This window comes from Nematolebias whitei, chromosome 10 (genome assembly GCF_014905685.2).
Source record: "Nematolebias whitei isolate Nwh7 chromosome 10, NemWhi1, whole genome shotgun sequence".
NCBI classification, from domain to species: domain Eukaryota; kingdom Metazoa; phylum Chordata; class Actinopteri; order Cyprinodontiformes; family Rivulidae; genus Nematolebias; species Nematolebias whitei.
Window position 1 is genome coordinate 48,046,025 of NC_056507.1, and position 19,744 is coordinate 48,065,768.

Below are 19,744 nucleotides of genomic sequence, written 5' to 3' on the forward strand. Positions count from 1 at the left end.
CCTGATTTCTTCTTTGAATGAGGAATAAAAATCATTACTTACTGTTTATGTAAATAAAAATGAGTAGTTCTCTTCAACCTGTAAACATTGAGTGAACTAACACAATTTGATTATCAAACATTTGTAAAATAGTAATGATCATAGAGAATTGTCATTTCTACTTGATTAATTCAAGAAAGAAAGTCTCAGGATGGGTCAAACTGTATTTCTGGATGCAGATCAATGAAATAACAGTTTCTGTCCCACAAGGTTCTTAAGGTCAAGTGTTTCGACCTTAGGCTTATTACTTCAGGTTAGGTTCACTACACATTTTTAAATGTTGAAGTGAACCACTCATTTTAAATCAACTGTGAAACAGTATTAATGATTTTTAATCCTCATTCAAAGTAGAAATCAAGTAAAATGTTTATTTTACAAAGTAATTATGCATTTTTGATCTTCTGTCTGAAATGAGAAAGAGTGATGTCAGTCAAACGTCGGAGACAGTCAAAAACAAGTTTATTGGAACGAACTGTCATGTTTTTAGACCTCTCAGACAGAAACAAGAAAACTGGCACCTGTAAGTCTCATTTCTCCAAAATATTTTCTCGTCTGTAACTAACCGTTCCTAAACATTTCTGATGTTTTCTCGACATGTAATGACCCTCTGACGTCACTAAAACCACACCCCTGTTAGTTCCTTCAACCTATCAGGACTTCCTAAAAGTGACCAGAAGCAGAACTCTTTAAAAGTCGACACTTCCTAGTTCTTCGAGTTAGTTAGTTGGTTCCACGGAGTCCCTCTGGTTCCGTTGGTTCAGTTAGTTCTTCTGGTTCTGATGGAGTTCTGCTGGTTCTGATGGAGTTCGGCTGGAGTTCCTAGGAGTTCCTCTGAGTCTTCTCAGAGTTCCGTTAGTTCTTCTGGTTCTGATGGAGTTCGGCTGGAGTTCCTGCAGGAGCCACGATGCCTCGCTGTGGCTCCACCCGGCGAATGCCCTATAACTGCTGAGGAAGTTTGTTCTGTGGAACGGATTATCTCACGACTTCTGCCGAGTCGCAGCCGCCCTGAGGAGACGCTGAAAGGTAGGGTGCCAGGGACCTCTTGACCGCAGCTGACTCATCCTCTGCCAAGGTAAAGAGTCGTCACGAGCTTCACTACCAGTCTACCGCGGGCGAACTGCGCTTGAAAGGAGCGTGTTGTTCTGGTCTACAGACATACATCCTCATCCATCCATTTTCTCTCCATTTAAACTCCTTCATTTCCCATCTTAAAACTCTTCTATCTTGCCAGTAATTAATCCAGATATCTTCAGAAATGTCTGCTGTTTTTATTAAGTAAAACGTGCCAAGTTTTATTAATCAGAGCCGATCAGTATAATCACGTGTACAATGTTTTGATGTTAAATTTTGATTCTGCTAATAAATGACCACATTTATTTTGATGGGTCAAACAAAATTAACGTCTCATGTCACTGATTAAACCATCTACAACACAGTACCTCTGTCACATATCTGTCAAGTAGCTCGAAAAAGTGAGAACCCGTTATTAAAAATTGACTGTAGTTGAGCTCTAAGCTAACTGAAGCTAACCTAGCCTGTCTACATCACTACACTACCTCGCTACCGGAGGAGACCCGGTCCGCCGCCATTTGGACCTGCGAGCCGCTGAAACCGAGCTGTTTTACGGAGGAGACCCGGTTCGCCGCCGTTTGGACTTGCGAGCCGCTGAAGCCGAGCTGTTTACGGAGGAGACCCGGTCCGCCGCCGTTTAGACCTGCGAGCCTCTGAAACCGAGCTGTTTACGGAGGAGACCCGGTCCGCCGCCGATTGGACCTGCGAGCTGCTGAAGCCGAGCCGTTTACGGAGGAGACCCGGTCCGACGCCGTTTGGACCTGCGAGCTGCTGAAGCCGAGCTGTTTACAGAGGAGACCCGGTCCACCGCCGTTTGGACCTGCGAGCCGCTGAAGCCGAGCCGTTTATGGCGGAGACCCGGTCCGCCACCGTTTGGACCTGCGAGCCGCTGAAACCGAGCTGTTAACGGAGGTGACCCGGTCCGCCGCCGATTGGACCTGCGAGCCGCTGAAGCCGAGGAAGCTAGACTACAGCTGTCTGATCTGGGAGCTTTTGCAACCAGGACTTGGTCTGTCACCGCTTGGGCCTGCGAGCTGCTGGAAAAGTGAATCGTGAGACCGCGTGGGACCTGGGTGTTGTTGCCGCTAGGCCTCAGCTAAACCTCGCTAGGCCTCGGCTAACAACATAAGCCTGTGAACCTCATGGCTGGATCCTGTGCTTCTGAGAGTTGAGACCAATAATCCAGAAGTATCGTGAGTAATGCCGAGCAAACACAGAGATAAGAGACAAGTGTCGGAAAATAATTCAGAAGATATGGAGGAAGTTAAAAAATCTTTGAACTTTTTGAGTGCTGAACTGACTAAAATATCAGTTAAATGTGAATTACTAACAGGACTGTTTGAAGAAGTGAAACAACTGAAAGAACTGATGACTAATAAAGACAGAAAAATAGCTGAACTGGAACAGAAAGTAGACGACATGGAACAATACACAAAAATAGACAATTTGGTGATCACTGGACTGGAAGTTAGGAACCGGACATATGCAAGAGTTGTTGCTGGTACTAGCACTACAGAAGACGCACCACAGGAAGAACTACAGACTCTGGAGGAGCAAGTAGTGAATTTTTTACAAAACAAAGACATTGACATCGAACATGAGGACATTTCAATCTGTCACACCCTGCCCAACAAATCAGATAAAGCCAAACCATCCATAGTCATCAAGTTCATTAGCAGGAAATCAAGAAACAAGGTAATAATGCAAGCAAAAAAACTGAAGGGAACAAATGTCTACATAAATGAACATCTAACTAAAAAAAATGGAAATATTGCATGTGAAGCAAGATGGTTGAAAAAACAGAAAAAAATAGCATCAACTTGGACAAGAAATGGAAACATCTGGATCAAACTACAGGAAGGATCTCAGGCTAAAATAATAAAAGACCTGAAAGATCTGGAAAAACTAAAATGAGCTCAGGAAATAACAGATGATAAATCATTGACATAACTTCACAAACAAGAAATTAACAAAATATAAAACAAACAAATACATTAAACATGGCAACATACAAAGACTTAGAGTTTAAAATATACAATGTTGAAGATGCGATTGATACAAATTTTTTCCCTGTAATAAAAGACTGTGAATATTATAATGAAGAACAGTTTAATGACATCAATATAACTAATGGAGGTCTCTCTATTATTCACTTTAACAGTAGAAGTTTAAATGCAAATATATCCAAAATAACAGATTATTTAAAACAGCTAAACAGAACCTTTACAATAATAGCACTGTCAGAGACATGGCTCAACGATGAAAACACAACTAATGTTCACATGGAAGGTATGAATTATATCATGTGAACAGAAGCAACAAAAGAGGTGGTGGAGTGGCTCTATTTGTTAAAAATGAAATAAAATGTAAATTAATTAATGAAATGTCAATAATTGTTGATAATATCATGGAAATAATAACAATAGAAATAATAAACAAGAATGATAAAAACATATTGATAAGTTGTGTATATCGATCTCCAGGATCAAATATAGAAATATTCACTGATAAAATCGTACAACTATTGGACAAGAGTTTTAATAAAAGCATTTTTTTGTGTGGAGACTTTAATATTGACCTGGGAAATAAAACAGATTCAAATAACATCAGTACATTTACAAATTCATTGTATAGTTTAAATCTTTATCCGTTAATATCAAAACCTACAAGAATTACAACTCATAGTGCTACAATAATCGATAATATTTTCACAAATGTAACAAATGGGGATGTGATGGGAGGTATTATAACGAATGATTCAAGTGATCATTTACCAGTTTTCATGATTTATAAAAATGATCAAAGCATTACAAAATAAATCACAATTAAGAAAAAAACAATAAACACATCAAACAAAGCAATGGACAAATTAAAAGATGATTTACATAAACAAAGCTGGAAAGACGTGTATGTTGATGATGTGAACAGATCATATGATGAGTTTATGAATATTTTAGGAGCTCTGTATGAAAAGAATTGTGTGCAAAATAATTGTACAAAGAGAAATGTTGTTGACCAACCATGGATGACGAAAGGGTTGAGAAATGATTGTAAAAAAAAATAATTATTTGTATACATGTTTCTTGAAATTGAGAACACATGAGGCTGAAGAGAAATATAAGAAGTATAAAAATAAATTAGTAGCGATTATAAGGAAACACAAGATGTGTTGTGTTATCAAGCCGTTTACATATATTTGTAATTTATCATTTTCAAAAGGAATATTTCCAGACAATATGAAAGTAGCTAAGGTAGTTCCTCTCTTTAAAAATGGTGATAAATGTGTGTTCAATAATTATAGACCAATATCCTTATTACCACAGTTCTCAAAAATTCTAGAAAAACTATTTGTGACCAGATTAGATAAATTTATTACTAAACAAAACATTCTAAGTAGCAGTCAGTATGGGTTTAGAGCAAAAAACTCTACATCAATGGCTCTCATGGAAATAATAGAACAAATAACTACTGCTGTCGATCAAAAACAGTATTGTGTTAGTATTTTGGTTGATTTAAAAAAAGCATTCGATACTATTGACCACACTATTCTCCTTGAAAAATTAAATAAATATGGTATAAGAGTACCAGCATTACACTGGGTATCTAGCTATTTAAAAGATAGGAAACAGTTTGTACAAATAAATGGAGTAAGATCTGACCTGTGCAATATCACTTGTGGAGTTCCTCAAGGCTCTGTACTTGGACAAAGTTATTTATTTTATATGTGGATGACTTAGTGAATGTATCAGGACTCCTCAAATGTGTCCTTTTTGCAGATGACACCACATTTTTCTGTTTGGGTAAAGATGTAAAACGGATGTTGGAATTGATGAAGACAGAATTTGATAAAATACAAACTTGGTTTAAACGTAATAAATTATCATTAAATTTAGATAAAACTAAATGCATGATATTTAGTAACAAAAAGAGAACTGTTGATGATCCATTTAAAATTGAGGGTGTTGAGATTTGTAGAGTTAATGAGATGAAATTTTTGGGTGTAATCATTGATGAACAGCTAACATGGAAAAATCACATCAATTCTGTAAGAACAAAAATATCTAAATCTATTGCAGTACTATACAAAGTCAGGGAATTATTAAATGATAAAACTCTGTACATGTTGTATAACACAATCATTGTTCCACATTTAATCTATTGCATTGATGTTTGGGGGAAAGCGTGTAAAACATTTACAAAACCTATTTTTATTTTACAGAAAAGAGCTGTAAGAATTATCACCAGAAAGCATTACAGTCACCCATCAAGCACATTATTTCATCAACTGAAGTTACTGAAGTTCCATGATTTGGTAGATTATAGTATTTTATCAGTTATGTATAGGGCTCAAAATAACACATTACCATTAAATATCCAAAGAAATTTTATTAAAAGACAAAGTTGTTATAATCTTAAGGGGATAGAGATATTTGTCAAACCAAAATTCAGAACTAGTCTGAAGGGAAGGTCTACCTCAATCCAAGGAGTTGGATTGTGGAATGTTCTAGAGAGTGGTGTGAAAAATGCCAAGTCAATGTGTACATTTAAGAAAAAGATCAAAGCTGGATTGTTAAAAAAGTATATATGAAGTAGCTTAGTGTGTGTTTTGTATTAGAATTAGAAAAATTTGAAAGTTATTCATTTTGTTCTGTTACTTGAAAATTATTATGTCTGAAATAATTGTTTGAAAAAAGGGGCAGATATAATAAGATTTTTTCTTCTTTCTGCTGCCTTTCATTTTAAATCTTTTTTATCTTTTTATATTGTTATGGAATTGTTTTGTTCTTTTTTTAAATGAATAAACTTTATACCATACCATTTGTGTTAGTTTTAATAAATACACAAAATACAAGGTGGACTCAGCATGGATTAATGGAGACGCGTCACAGAGCAAACTCTACTCAGCCTGCAGTGACTTGTTGTGGATCGAAGTCGCTACAGCACCTATAGACTGGTGCAGAAGTCTCTGAGTTACAGACACCAGTGGATTTAAAGTTACCATTTTTTAAAACAAGGACAGGTTATTTTATTTTATTGTATTAATAATTCTGCGGAACCAAGCTTAAAAAGTATTTTTTTAATCCTTTGTCAGTTTTAAGTTATATCAGTGACTTTTATGTTTTTATTTTATTTTATAGGGTCAAAAAACAAAAACATCTGTCTGCCTCTGTAATTGCATCTGTATGACAGCAGGCCCACCTCGTCTTCTGGGACACAACTGGAATTGTCAGTCAGGACGATGTCCTCTCTGAACCCACTCTATGAGCAGATGCTGGATTACTACAGATTATTACCTTTTTAGCACTGCTCAATCTTGGAGACACAACGACAAGCCAAGTCGAAAACACCAACATCAAATCAAATCTCCGCTCTGGGGATAAAAAATGTACAATCTGATAAACATAATGCTTAAAGTGTTCAGCGCTGTGTGACAGCATGTCAGTGATTGGATTTATAAAGTTGTTTTATTTAAGTCTGGCGGGTTACAAACCTGAGGTTTTGTATTGAAGAGAAAACCAAACATCCTGCATACTCATTGCAACAGCAATAAGAGAAGGGGTCATGTCATTCATTCAACCTTTATTTATACAGGTAAAACCCATTGAGCCTCGAGGACTCATTTACAAGAGAGACCTGATTTCAACAAATAATGATGACAACAATGGACAACAGCAACAACAATAAACAATTATAAAAAAGTCATACAATTGTTGTTGTTTTTTTGTTTGTTTTTTAACAAATAGGATGGCTAAAAAGAGTAACAAAAAACAGCTAGGTTCTAAGGCAAATGTATAAACCTGAAAACAGGAACATGTCTGCATTGGTCCCTGCCAGGAGTCCAACAGATTCTTAAAGCCACTTAGAGAGGTCAAGGTCAAGAGCTTCAAATCTTTTTGTAAGATATTCCAGGAAACAGGAGCGGAGTAGGAGAAGGTCCTTTTGCCTAGTTCAGTCCTCATTGAGGGAACACTGCAGGTAATAATGTCCTGAGAGTGCACGCTGTAGCTGCACTCACACAGAGACATGTAGGAGGAGATGTATGAAGGCAGCAGACCAGGAAGTGATTTAAAGATGAAAATGTACCAGTGAGAGAGTCTGCGTGAAGTTAATGATGTCCAGTTAACCAGTGAATACTGGGTGCAGTGGTGGGTACGATAATCACAGCCAGTTATGAATCTTAGTGCACCATGATAGACAGCATCCAACATCTGCAGCATCCAACATCTGCAGGGTTCTTGTAGGAGCGTTCATGTAAATAATATCACCATAATCAATAGAGGGAAGGAAAGTCACAGATACAAGGCGTTTTCTAGCATTCAGGGTTAGACAGGATTTGTTTCTGAAAAAGAAACCCAGTTTAACTTTCAGTTTCTTTATCAAGTTTTCCACAAGAAGCTTAAAAGAGAGATGCGAGTCGACCAAGATACCCAAATATTTATAGGAATCAACAAACTCAATGGGGACACCATTTGAGGATAAAATCAGAGGAAGAACTGCTGGGACCAACTTCCTATTTGAAAAAAGCATCCCTTTGGTTTTGTCGGCATTTAGGACAAGTTTGAGGCGAAACAAATCAGTCTGGATGATGTTGAATGCAGATTTCAAAAGCTGGAAAGCCTTAGCAACTGTTTTAGCTCAACAATAAACAACTTTGTCATCAGCATAGAAATGTATGGATGCATTAGGGATGTGTTTACCTACATTATGTGTGTAGGTTTTAAAGAGCGTGGGTCCTAAAACTGAGCCTTGTGGTACACCATTGTTGACTGTTAAATAACTGGAGGAAGTACCATTATGTTGAACACATTGCCTCCGGTCTGAGAGATAGTTAGAGAACCAACCAATGGTGTGTTCTGAGAAACTGATTTCTGAGAGTTTATGACACAAGATGTTCTGATCCACAGTGTCAGAATCTTTAGACAGGTCTAAGAAAAGTGTAGCACAATAATCCTTAGCATCCAGTGCTTCAACAACGTCATTAAGAACCTTCAGTGAAGCAGTGGTTGTGCTGTGTTGCTTCCTGAAACCAGATTGATGTGGAGGTAAGATGTTAAATGAGTCCAGATAATTTTTGAATTGAGAGTTTATCAGTTTTTCTAGAACCTTGGCTAAAATGCAGTTTAGAGATTGCAGTTTAGAGATTGGTCCATAGTTGTTCAGTGAGGTGGGGTCACCTCCCTCCAGCAAAGGAAGAACAAAGGCTGTTTTCCAAGTGTCTGGGATGAAGTTTTGTCTTATGGAGAGAATGAAGATGTGGGTCACAGGGACTGTGATGATATGAGCAGCCAGCCTTAAGAAATAAGGTGGAAGTTCATCTGGACCTGCAGATTTTTTTAGGATCAAGACCTTTTAACAGTTTAATAACCTCATTGACTGAGAATGGAGAAAAAGAGAAGGTGTGATTAACTGAGGATTGACTTGTAGGAGGGATTTGATTTGTAGAACTTTGATTATTAAGTGAAGTGGCTGATTTTCCATTTGTAACTGTGTCAAATAAAGAACTGGAAGCAACAAAATGTTTGTTGAAACAGTTCAGGATCTCGTGCTTTTTTACCATACCATACCATACCACTTTATTTATAAAGCACTTAAAACAGCTACAAGGCCAACCAAAGTGCTGTACAGACAAAACAACAGGTAACACACCAAGCAAAATACAAAATGAAGTAAATCAGAATATAGACGTAAAAACGATGCAGATAGTGACGACAAACCAGTGTGGAGCATACAGGATCAAAACACAGAACATCTTGTGTTGAAAGCTATTGAATAGTAGTGAGTTTTTAAACGTGACTTGAAAACCGAGAGGGAGGGGGCCTGTCTGACAAGCAGAGGTAACTCGTTCCAGAGTCTTGGTCCTGCTACAGAGAAGGCCCTGTCACCTCTGCGCTTAAGACTAGTTCCTGGAACTGTGAGGAGCAACTGGTCTGCTGACCTCAGGGAACGTGGTGGGACATACGGTTGTAGCAGATCAGAGAGATGGGGGGGGGGGGCAAACTGTTCAGTGATTTGTAGACATACATGAGTATTTTGAACTGGATTCGAAAGTGAACTGGTAACCAGTGCAGTGAGGCCAAAACTGGAGTAATGTGCTCTCTTTTGCCTGTACTAGTTAAAAATCAGGCTGCTGCATTCTGGACCAGTTGTAGTCGTGCAATGGAGGTCTGACTGATACCAAACAGGAGTGAATTGCAGTAATCAAGCCTAGATGTAATGAATGCATGTATTACTGTCGCCAGGTTATTTTTGGACAATATGGGCTTCAGTATAGACAGCCGCCTCAGTTGGAAGAAGCATGATTTAACAATAATGTTTACATGATTGTTAAGCTTCAGGGAAGGGTCCATTATCACGCCCAGATTAGTGACTCTTTGTTTTTCTGACAGGGTTAGAGCGGAAAGGTCGATACAGTGGTTTGTGATCGTGTCATTGGGAGGGAACAACATGACTTCAGACTTCTTTTCATTGAAACTGAAGAAATTTAAAGCCATCCAGTCCCTGATGTCAGCCAGGCAGTTGAGCAGCGGTTGAATAGAGCATGTACCGTTGTGTTTTAGGGGGAAATAAATTTGACAGTCATCGGCATAGAAATGAAAGGGTATGTTGTGTTTCCGGAAAATAGCACCAAGCGGCAGCAGGTATAAAGAGAATAGGAGGGGACCCAGGATGGACCCCTGCGGAACCCCACATTTAAGCTCTGCCTCTGTGGAACTAAAATCCTTGGTGGAGATACAACAGGATCTGTCAGCGAGGTAAGATCTGAACCAATTGAGGGCTGATCCTGTGACGCCCACCCACTGCTCCAACCTAGCAATGAGGATCTCATGGTCGATGGTGTCAAAGGCGGCTGTGAGGTCCAACAGGACAAGCAGCACAGAATCACCGGTATCTGTGAATCTGAAGATGTCGTTAAAGACCTTCAGCAGGGCAGTTTCAGTGCTGTGGAGAGGTTTAAAGCCAGATTGGAAAAGCTCTAAGATGGCGTGATCCTCTAGGAAACACAACTGTGACTCGACTATTTTCTCTAGTACTTTAGAAACAAATGGGAGTTTGGAGACAGGCCGGAAGTTGGAAATGACTCAGGGGTCAAGGTATGGTTTTTTCAGGAGAGGCTGGATGGCAGCATGTTTAAAGGATTTTGGCACCACGCCAGTGGATAAACTACTGTTTACTATATCAAGAATGGACGGACCTAGAGTTGGAAAAACCTCCTTTAGTAGTTGAGGGGGTACCACATGAAAGGGGATCCAGAAGGTTTCAAGCTGCACATGACCTGCTCTAGAGAAGATAGAGTGATGGGTTCAAAATGATCAAAAGGAGCTACAGATTGAGGTGGGATGGATGGGTCATGAGTTGGAGGGGAAATGAGAGCCCTGGTGATCGCAATTTTTTCCAAAAAGAAATGTAAGAAGTTGTCGCACAGCTCAGTTGAGGCTTCCAGAGGTGATGGTTCATTTGAAACAGGAACAGAGTTAACGAGAAGTTGTGATGGGAGGACAGATGATTGGGGAGTGCCTGAGAGCGTTTTGATGGTTTTCCAGAAACTATTAGGATCATTTAGATTTTTGGAGGTCTGATATAAGAAATAGTTGCATTTTGCAGCTTTGACAGCAGTTGTACATTTATTCCTCATCTGTCGAAAACTCAACCAATCAGTGTCTGAGTCAGATTTTCTCGCTGCGGCCCAAAGATGATCTCTCCTGTGTAGGAGGTCAGCTAGCTCTGGAGTAAGCCAGGGGCTGTCTCGTCCTTTTATTCTGAACTGACGAAAAGGTGCATATTTGTTCACAAAATAAATGAAACTGTTATGAAAATAGTTCCAAGCGGAGTTCACGTCATCAATTAATAAAATACGATGCCAGTCAAAGTGAGACAGATCCCAGAGGAATGACTGTCCACAAAAAATGTTTCAGATCCCTTTTTTTGATTAATCTGGGCTTAGAAGGTGGAAGTTTAATATCTCTGAGAGTCGTTGTCACACAATGATAACTCAAAATATTAGCGAATACACCTGTACCAGGGAATTTGTGAGGCATATTAGTTAGAAACAGGTCTAAGATGGAGGATTTTTCAGGACGGTTTTTGTTTAGTCTAGTCGGAGAGTTGATCAGTTGGGTAAGATTGAGAGACAGGCAACATTCCTTGAATTTATCACAGAGGGGGGTCGACTTTCCCCAGTCAATGTTGAAATCTCCTGCCAAAAAGATCTCTTTGAATTTTAAATTACCTAGGAATTCCATCAGGGAGGGCAGAGCCTCAGGTGTTGCTGAGGGAGGACGATAACAACATACTACAGATAAACTCTGGCCTCCTTTCAAAGTGATGTTTACAGCTAAGGCATCAATTTGGTTTGGAATTGTCCCCCCACATTTAAAAATAATATTCATTCAGACCCCCCACCCCCACACACATTTACCATGAAATTTTAGTTCACCCAGTGCTGTTGCTATTTCCATTAACAAATCCATTTCACTGATTAATAGGAGAATATTCAAACCACTAATAGTCTATGCCAGGTTTTCTTGGTTACCTATAGGAAACCAAGACAACGGTATAGTCTCCTGTACTTAAAACTTCTTCTGTATGGCCCATAACCTCTGATCTGCTCATTAATACAACCTAATAATAACTTTTTATAACCTAATATTAACCTTTAATATAACTTTTCTCCAAGCTGATCTGCCTTGGCAGGGCACTCACAAGGGGAGGAGGAGGAAACACCTCTCTGTTGCATGCTAGCTTAGTGCCATGTTAGTGTTGGCAGTTGTTTATGGGGTTGTGTGTGGGGGTAGGTAGGATGTGTGAGAGAAGCAGAGTGCTACGTCTCTAGCATCTTAGCTAACGCGCCTGTATTGGGCGCCGCTAGCTTAGCGCTATGTTAATTTCAGCAGCTTTTAAAGTTGTGGATAGGATGTGTTAGAGAAGTGGAGCGTGCTCTATTCACACAAGGAGAGCTGTTGGTCAGGCTACTTCTTGTTGCTCTCTAAAATAGTTGTTGAATCAAGTGTTTACTTATGTAGATAAACGCAGATGTTTAAAATATACCAGAATTTTTTCACAAGGTTTGACCAAAGTCTCTTACCTCCAGTAGATGAGAATACCAATGAGGACCACCAGACTGAGGAAGGTCAGGGTGGAGATGACAGCTAGAGGAACCAGAGCCTTCCTCTCTCTGTCCCGGACCGAGACCACCCTGGATTTGTGGCTGCTGTTACTGGCATCTAGAGACGATCAACAAGAGGGAGGAAGAGGAAGCAGCTTGATGAAGAGCAGGGCTGAACACCGCATGCTTTTTAGCTTTAGTTTGATGCTGACACAACAGTAATCACACACACACACACACACACACATATATATATATATATATATATATATATATATATATAGTTTTGTTTTGTTTTTTCCAAGATGGCGCCGGTGTGTAGGGCTGCCCGTCTCTCGCTCTCTGCTTGTATTTTATTTTTGTTATTTTTACAATGGTTTGTGCAGTGTGCCAAGTCATATTTTCAGTATGATCGTCGGGCACTTTTGGAGCTCCGTACATTTGCTGAAATTCCCGCTGAGTTTTTGTACAGCGGTCAGCACTCTCCCCCACCGGTCCTATCTGAGATTCCTGCGTTCCTTCTGCGTGACCCTGGCCTTTCTCCATGGAGGAAACGTCGCAGACGTCGTGGGAAGCGTGCAGGGATTTTGGTAAAACTGAGGCAAAGTGTGGATTATTCTATCAGGACTCGCTCTGGATCTGATCATCTCCTCTCTGACCCGTGGTGCTCCCGGGGCCCGGCTGCTGGCCAGCTGCCCGCGCGCTCAGTCCATGGAAACACCTGGAGTTGTTTACCTGTGCGCCGCACCAGCAGACCAGGAGGAGCTGTTCTTCATAACCTGCGCCCGCTGGCGCGCGCGTCTCCATCCACGGCTGTGCCTGTGTTGGACAATATCAGGATGTGTTTAATCAACGCAAGGTCTGTTTCCAACAAGACATTTATCCTCAATGACTTTTTTAAAGATGAGGAGTTGGATTTTCTGTTCGTCACAGAATCTTGAATTTCTGATGGTGAGTCCAGCGCCCTGGTGGAACTACTTCCTCCGGACTGTGTATGTTTCAATGCCCCGCGGCCATCAGGTCGGCGCGGGGGGATTATTAACAGTTTTTAAAGCAAACTTGGCCTGTAAACAGTTGTCCATCCTGGTATCCCGCGCCAGCTTTGAGCTGAGCGCCTTTGAACTCGGACACTCTCCTACGGTTCTGTGCGCGCTTGTCTACCGCCCACCTCGTTCTAAGGACTTCATAAATGAATTCTCTGACTTTTTGGCTGATATCACACAAAGATACACTCACTTTTTGCTTATTGGTGACTTTAATTTGCATGTGTGTTGTCAGGAGAAGCCCTTAGTGAAGGACTTTCTAGATTTATTGGACTCTTTTGGCTTAGCTCAGCAGGTGAGCGGCCCCACCCAGGAACATGGTCACACTCTGGACCTTGTTTTAACACGCGATGTCTCTGTTTCTAATTTGAAAATCGGTGACAATGTTTTTTCAGATCACATGCCTGTATTGTTTGACTTCACCCCCACTTGTCCTACTGCTAAGACGTGTGTTTCTGCACGTACGCGTTCCATTAACTGTTTCACTGCTACTCGTTTTAATGAAGGTTTTAACTCTGAGAGGATCGAACAGCTCTCGGTGTCTCTTACCACTGAGGAGCTAACCTCTCAGTTCAACTCTGCCTATTTAAATGTTCTGGACCGTGTTGCTCCCCTTAAGACCAGAAAAACGAAACTTAAATCAGAGCCTTGGCTGAATGACGTCACGCGAGCCGTTAGGCGGCAGTGTCACAAAGCTGAACGAAAGTGGAGGAAGGACAGGCTCCAGGTGTCTTTTCAAATGTTAAGGGAGAGTTGGCGTCACTATCAGAAAACCGTTAAAGCTGCCAAATGTAAATTCTTCTCTGATTTAATTGTCTCCAACTCCCGCAACCCCAAAGTTCTTTTCTCCACCCTGAACTCAGTTCTACACCTCAGTGAGCCTTCACCTCTGGAAGCCTCAACTGAGCTGTGTGAAAACTTCCTCCATTTCTTTTTCGAAAAAGTGGCAAACACCCGGGCACTCATTTCTCCACCAGCTCATGATCTGTCCATCCCATCTCAGTGCGTGGCTGTGTTTGACCACTTTGAGCCCATCTCTCTGTCCTCTCTGGAGCAGGTAATGTGCAGCATGAAGCCATCTGGTTCCCCCTTTGATGTGGTCCCCCCTCGACTGCTAAAGGAAGTTTTTCCTACCCTGGGTCCTTTTATCCTCGCTATTCTGAATAGCAGTTTATCCTCAGGTGTGGTGCCAAAGACTTTTAAACATGCTGCTGTCCAGCCCCTCCTGAAAAAACCTAACCTTGACCCCTCAGTCATGTCCAACTTCCGGCCTGTCTCCAGACTCCCATTCACCTCTAAACTACTGGAAAAAATTGTGGAGTCTCGGTTGAAACAGTTTTTGGGGGATCACGCTATCCTTGAGTTATTCCAATCTGGCTTCAAATCTCTCCATAGCACTGAAACTGCTCTACTGAAGGTTTTTAATGACATTTTCATATCCACAGACGCAGGTGATTCTGTGTTGCTTGTCCTATTGGACCTTACATCTGCTTTTGACACCATCGACCACAACATCCTCATTTCTAGACTGGAGCAGTGGGTGGGCATCACAGGGTCAGCCCTTAAATGGTTTGGGTCCTACCTCTCTGACAGAACCTTCTGTGTCAATATCAAAGATTTTAGTTCGGCATCGACAGCGCTCCAGTGGGGGGTACCGCAGGGGTCCATCCTCGGTCCCCTTCTCTTTTCTTTATACCTGCTGCCACTAGGTGCTATCTTCCGCAAACACGACATACCCTTTCATTTCTATGCCGATGATTGCCAAATTTACTTCCCCCTGAGGCACAGAGGCACACGCTCTATTCAGTCTCTTCTTGACTGCCTGGCTGACATCCGGGACTGGATGGCTTTAAACTTCTTAAGCTTCAATGAGAAGAAGTCTGAAGTCATGCTGTTCCATCCCAGTGGCTCACTCATGAACCATGACATTGACCTTTTCTCTCTAGCCCCGCTAGAGAAACAAAAGGTCACTAATCTGGGGGTGATAATGGACCCGTCCTTAAAACTCAACAGTCACGTAAACATGATGGTCAAATCCTGTTTTTTTCAGCTGAGACGGCTGTCTAAGCTGAAGCCTATACTCTCCAAAAAGAACCTTGAGACAGTGATCCACTCCTTCATAACATCTAGGCTTGATTACTGCAATTCACTTCTGTTTGGAATCAGTCAGTCCTCCATTGCTCGTCTACAACTGGTCCAAAATGCTGCAGCCCGATTTTTAACTGGTACAGGCTATAGAGAGCACATCACGCCTGTTTTGGCCTCCCTGCACTGGCTACCCATTCACCTTCGGATCCATTTCAAAATTCTCATGTATGTTTTTAAATCACTGAACAGTTCCGCCCCATCCTATCTCACTGATCTTCTGCAGCCATATGTCCCACCGCGCTCTCTGAGGTCAGCAGACCAGATGCTTCTCTCAGTCCCAGAAACCCATCGTAAGCTCAGGGGTGACAGGGCTTTCTCTGTTGCAGGTCCACGACTGTGGAATGAGTTGCCACTGAGTGTCCGGCAGGCTCCCACACTCTCAGTCTTTAAGTCTCGCTTGAAGACCCACTTCTATTCGCTTGCCTTTAACACGGTGTGATTTGTTTTGGCCCGGTCTGTTCTCTACTCTGTTGGCCATTTTAGTTAGCTTCTGCTGCTATTTGTATCTGTATTTCTATTTTATGTTTTCCTGTCTGCTGTGCATGTTTGTGTTCTTTTGTACAGCACTTTGGTTGGCCTTGTTGCTGTTTTAAGTGCTATATAAATAAATTGGTATGGTATGGTATGGTATCATTCGAGAATGTTTACGGATCTCACTGGAGGGAACTGGTTGATGATTCCATCCTTATCAGAACTCTTACAGTGTCCTCAGTTGCACACTTGGACATTGCTCACTGCCTGGATGGGTAGGTGCACAGTCACACATGAGCAGAGTGAAAAGGAGAGGGCTCAGCACACAGCCCTGAGGGGAGCCAGTGCTAAGAGTTATGGTGGAGGAGGAGAAGTTGTGGATACTCACTGACTGTGATCTGTTTGTTAAGAAATCTAGGACCCAGTTTCAAATGGAGGGTCTTAGTACTAGTGTGAGTAGTCTGTCCAACAGGGTTTGGGTGATCATGGTGTTGAAGGCAGACATGAAGTCCACAAAGAGCATACGGACATAGGAGTCCTTCTGCTCCAGGTGGGTGAGAACAGTGTGGACCACAGAGGAGATGACGTCCTCTGTTGATCGATTCTCACAATATGCGTACTGGTGAGGGTCCTTGTTGATATTGATGGTTGTTTTGATGTGGGTCATGACCAGTTTTTTGAAGCAATTAGCAACTATCGGGGTGAGAGCTACTAACGTAGTAATTCAGATCAGTCACTGTAAAGCTCTTTGGGACTGGGATGATAGTGGCAGTCTTCAGGCAGGTGGGAACTGTTGCCAGGTTAAGTGAGGAGTTAAAGATGTCAGCCAGCACCTGGCAGAGCTGATCGGGACATTCTTTCAGCACCTTCCCGGGGATGTTGTTTGGGTCGGTTGCTTTGTGAGTATTAATCCTCCTGAAAGCACTCCTCTCTTCGGCTGAGGTCACGCTGAGAAGCTCTTTGTCTGGTGGTGAGGTGAATCTGGTTCTGGGTGGTCTGTTCGGGTCTTCAAAGCGTGCGTAGCATTTGTTGAGGGCATCAGGCAGTGATGGGTCTCTAGGGAATTGTTCACTCCTGTTTTATAATCTGTTATAGTTATTCATTCATTCAACCTTTTATTTAGACAGGTAAATCCCATTGAGCCTCGAGGACTCATTTACAAGAGACACCTGATTTCAACAAAGAGTGATGAAAACAATGGACGACAGCAACAACAATAGACAGCCACAAAAAGGCATACAGATTTTTTTTATCATATAAGATGGCAAAAAAGTAACAAAAACAGCTAGATTATAAGGCGAATGTAGAAAAGTGCGCTCTTAGGACATTATTACCTGCAGTGTTCCCTCAGTGCGGACTGAACTAGACAAAAGGGCCTTCTCCTACTCTGCTCCTGTTTCTTGGAATATCTTACAAAAAGATCTGAAGATCTCGACCAGGCCCAATCTAAGTGGCTTTAAGAATCTGTTGGACTCCTGGCAGGGACCAATGCAGACATGTTCCTCTTTTTAGATTTTTACATTCGCCTTAGAATCTAGCTGGTTTTTGTTACTTTTCTTTTCTTTTTACTTTTCTTTTTTTTTTTTTAGCCACCCTATTTGTTAAAAAAAGAAAAAAAATTGTATGACTTTTTACAACTGTTTATTGTTGTCGCTGTTGTCCATTGTTTCATCATTCTTTGTTGAAATCAGGTCTCTCTTGTAAATGAGTCCTCGAGGCTCAATGGGATTTACCTGTAGAAATAAAGGTTCAATGAAAAAAAAACCTAAAATGATTATAAGGCAAGTGTAGAAAACTAAAAACAGGAACATGTCTGCATTGTTCCTTGCCAGGAGTCCAACAGATTCTTAAAGCCACTTAGAGAGGTCAAGGTCGAGAGCTTCAGGTCTTTTTGTAAGATATTCCAGGAAACAGGAGCAGAGTAGGTGAAGGTCATTTTGCCTAGTTCAGTCCTCAATCTTAGTGCACCATGATAGACAGCATCCAACATCTGCAGGGTGCTTGTAGGAGCGTTCATGTAAATAATGTCAAAGTAGTCAATGGAGGGAGGAAGGTCACAGATACAAGGCATTTCCTAGCATTCAGGGTTAGACAGGATCTGTTTCTGAAAAAGAAACCCAGTTTAAATTTCAGTTTCTTTCCTAGGTTTTCCACATGGAGCTTAAAAGAGAGATGTGAGTCAACCAAGATACCCAAATATTTATAGGAATCAACAAACTCAATAGGGACACAATTTGAGGAAGAAATCAGAGGAAGAACTGCTGGGACTGACTTCCTGTTTGAAAAAAGCATCCCTTTGGTTTTGTTGGCATTTAGGACAAGTTTGAGGTGGAACAAATCAGACTGGATGATGTTGAATGCAGATTGCAAAAGTTGGAAAGCCTTATCAACTGTTTTAGCTCGACAATAAACAACTGTGTCATCAGCATAGAAATGTATGGATGCATCAGGTATGCTTTGACCTACATTACCTATGTAGATTGTAAAGAGGATGGGTCCTAAGACTGAACCTTGTGGTACACGATTGTTGACTGTTAAATAACTGGAGGAAGTACCATTATGTTGAAAACATTGCCTCCGATCTGAGAGATAGTTAGAGAACCAACCGAGGGTGTGTTGTGAGAAAACAATTTCTGAGAGCTTATGACACAAGATGATATGATCCACAGTGTCAAAAGCTTTAGGCAGGTTTAAGAAAAGTGCAGCACAATAATCTTTAGCGTCCAGTGCTTCAACAACGTCATTAAGAACTTTCAGTGAAGCAGTCATCGTGCTATGTCGTTTCCTGAAACCAGATTGATGGAGAGGTAAGATGTTAAATGAGTCCAGGTAATTTTTTATTTGAGAGTTTATCGGTTTTTCCAGAACCTTGGCTAAAATGCAGAGTTTAGAGATTGGTCCATAGTTGTTCAGTGAGGTGGGGTCACCTCCCTTCAGCAAAGGAAGAACAAAGGCTGTTTTTCAAGTGTCTGGAATGGAGTTTTGTCTTATGGAGAGATTAAAGATGTGGGTCAAAGGGACTGTGATGATATGAGCAGCCAGTCTTAAGAAATAAAGTGGAAGTTCATCTGGACCTGCAGATTTTTTTAGGATCAAGACCTTTTAACAGTTTATTTACATCACTAACTGACAATGGAGAAAAAGAGATGGTGTGATTAACTGAGGATTGACTTGTAGGAGGGACATGAATTGTAGAAGTTTGGTTATTAAGTGAAGTGGCTGATTTTCCCTTAGTAACTGTGTCAAATAAAGAACTAGAAGCAACAAAATGTTTGTTGAAACAGTTCAGGATCTCGTGCTTTTTTATTTTATTATGAAAATAGTTCCAAGCAGAGTTCACGTCATCAATTAATAGAATATGATGCCAGTCAAAGTGAGACAGATCCCAGAGGAATGACTGTTGACAAAAGCATTTCAGATCCCTTTTTTGAATTAATCTAGGCTTAGAAGGTGGAAGTTTAATATCTCTAAGAGTCACTGTCACACAATGATCACTCAAAATGTCAGTGAATACACCTGTACCAGGGAATTTGTGAGGCATATTAGTTAGAAACAGGTCTAAGATGTGTAAGAGTGACACTCACTGCAGCTCCAAGATGGCCGCTAATCACCATCAGCTGATGGTCATCCACCTGACGAGCTACAACCCTACTTAAGGCTGCAGTCGAGTCCTACTCTTCGCTGGAGCATTGTTCCCTTATTATGGTACTCATGCTTCCAGCCAGTCTTGTGTTTATGCCAAGAAATACTTACCTTGTTTTTGTGTGCCTACAGTCATCTCGTTTCGACTCTCCTCACTCTGGATTCACGTTTTGTGCCTTGCCCTCCTGCCACGTGCCTGACCTGCCTCTCCTCTGGGACTCTGTTG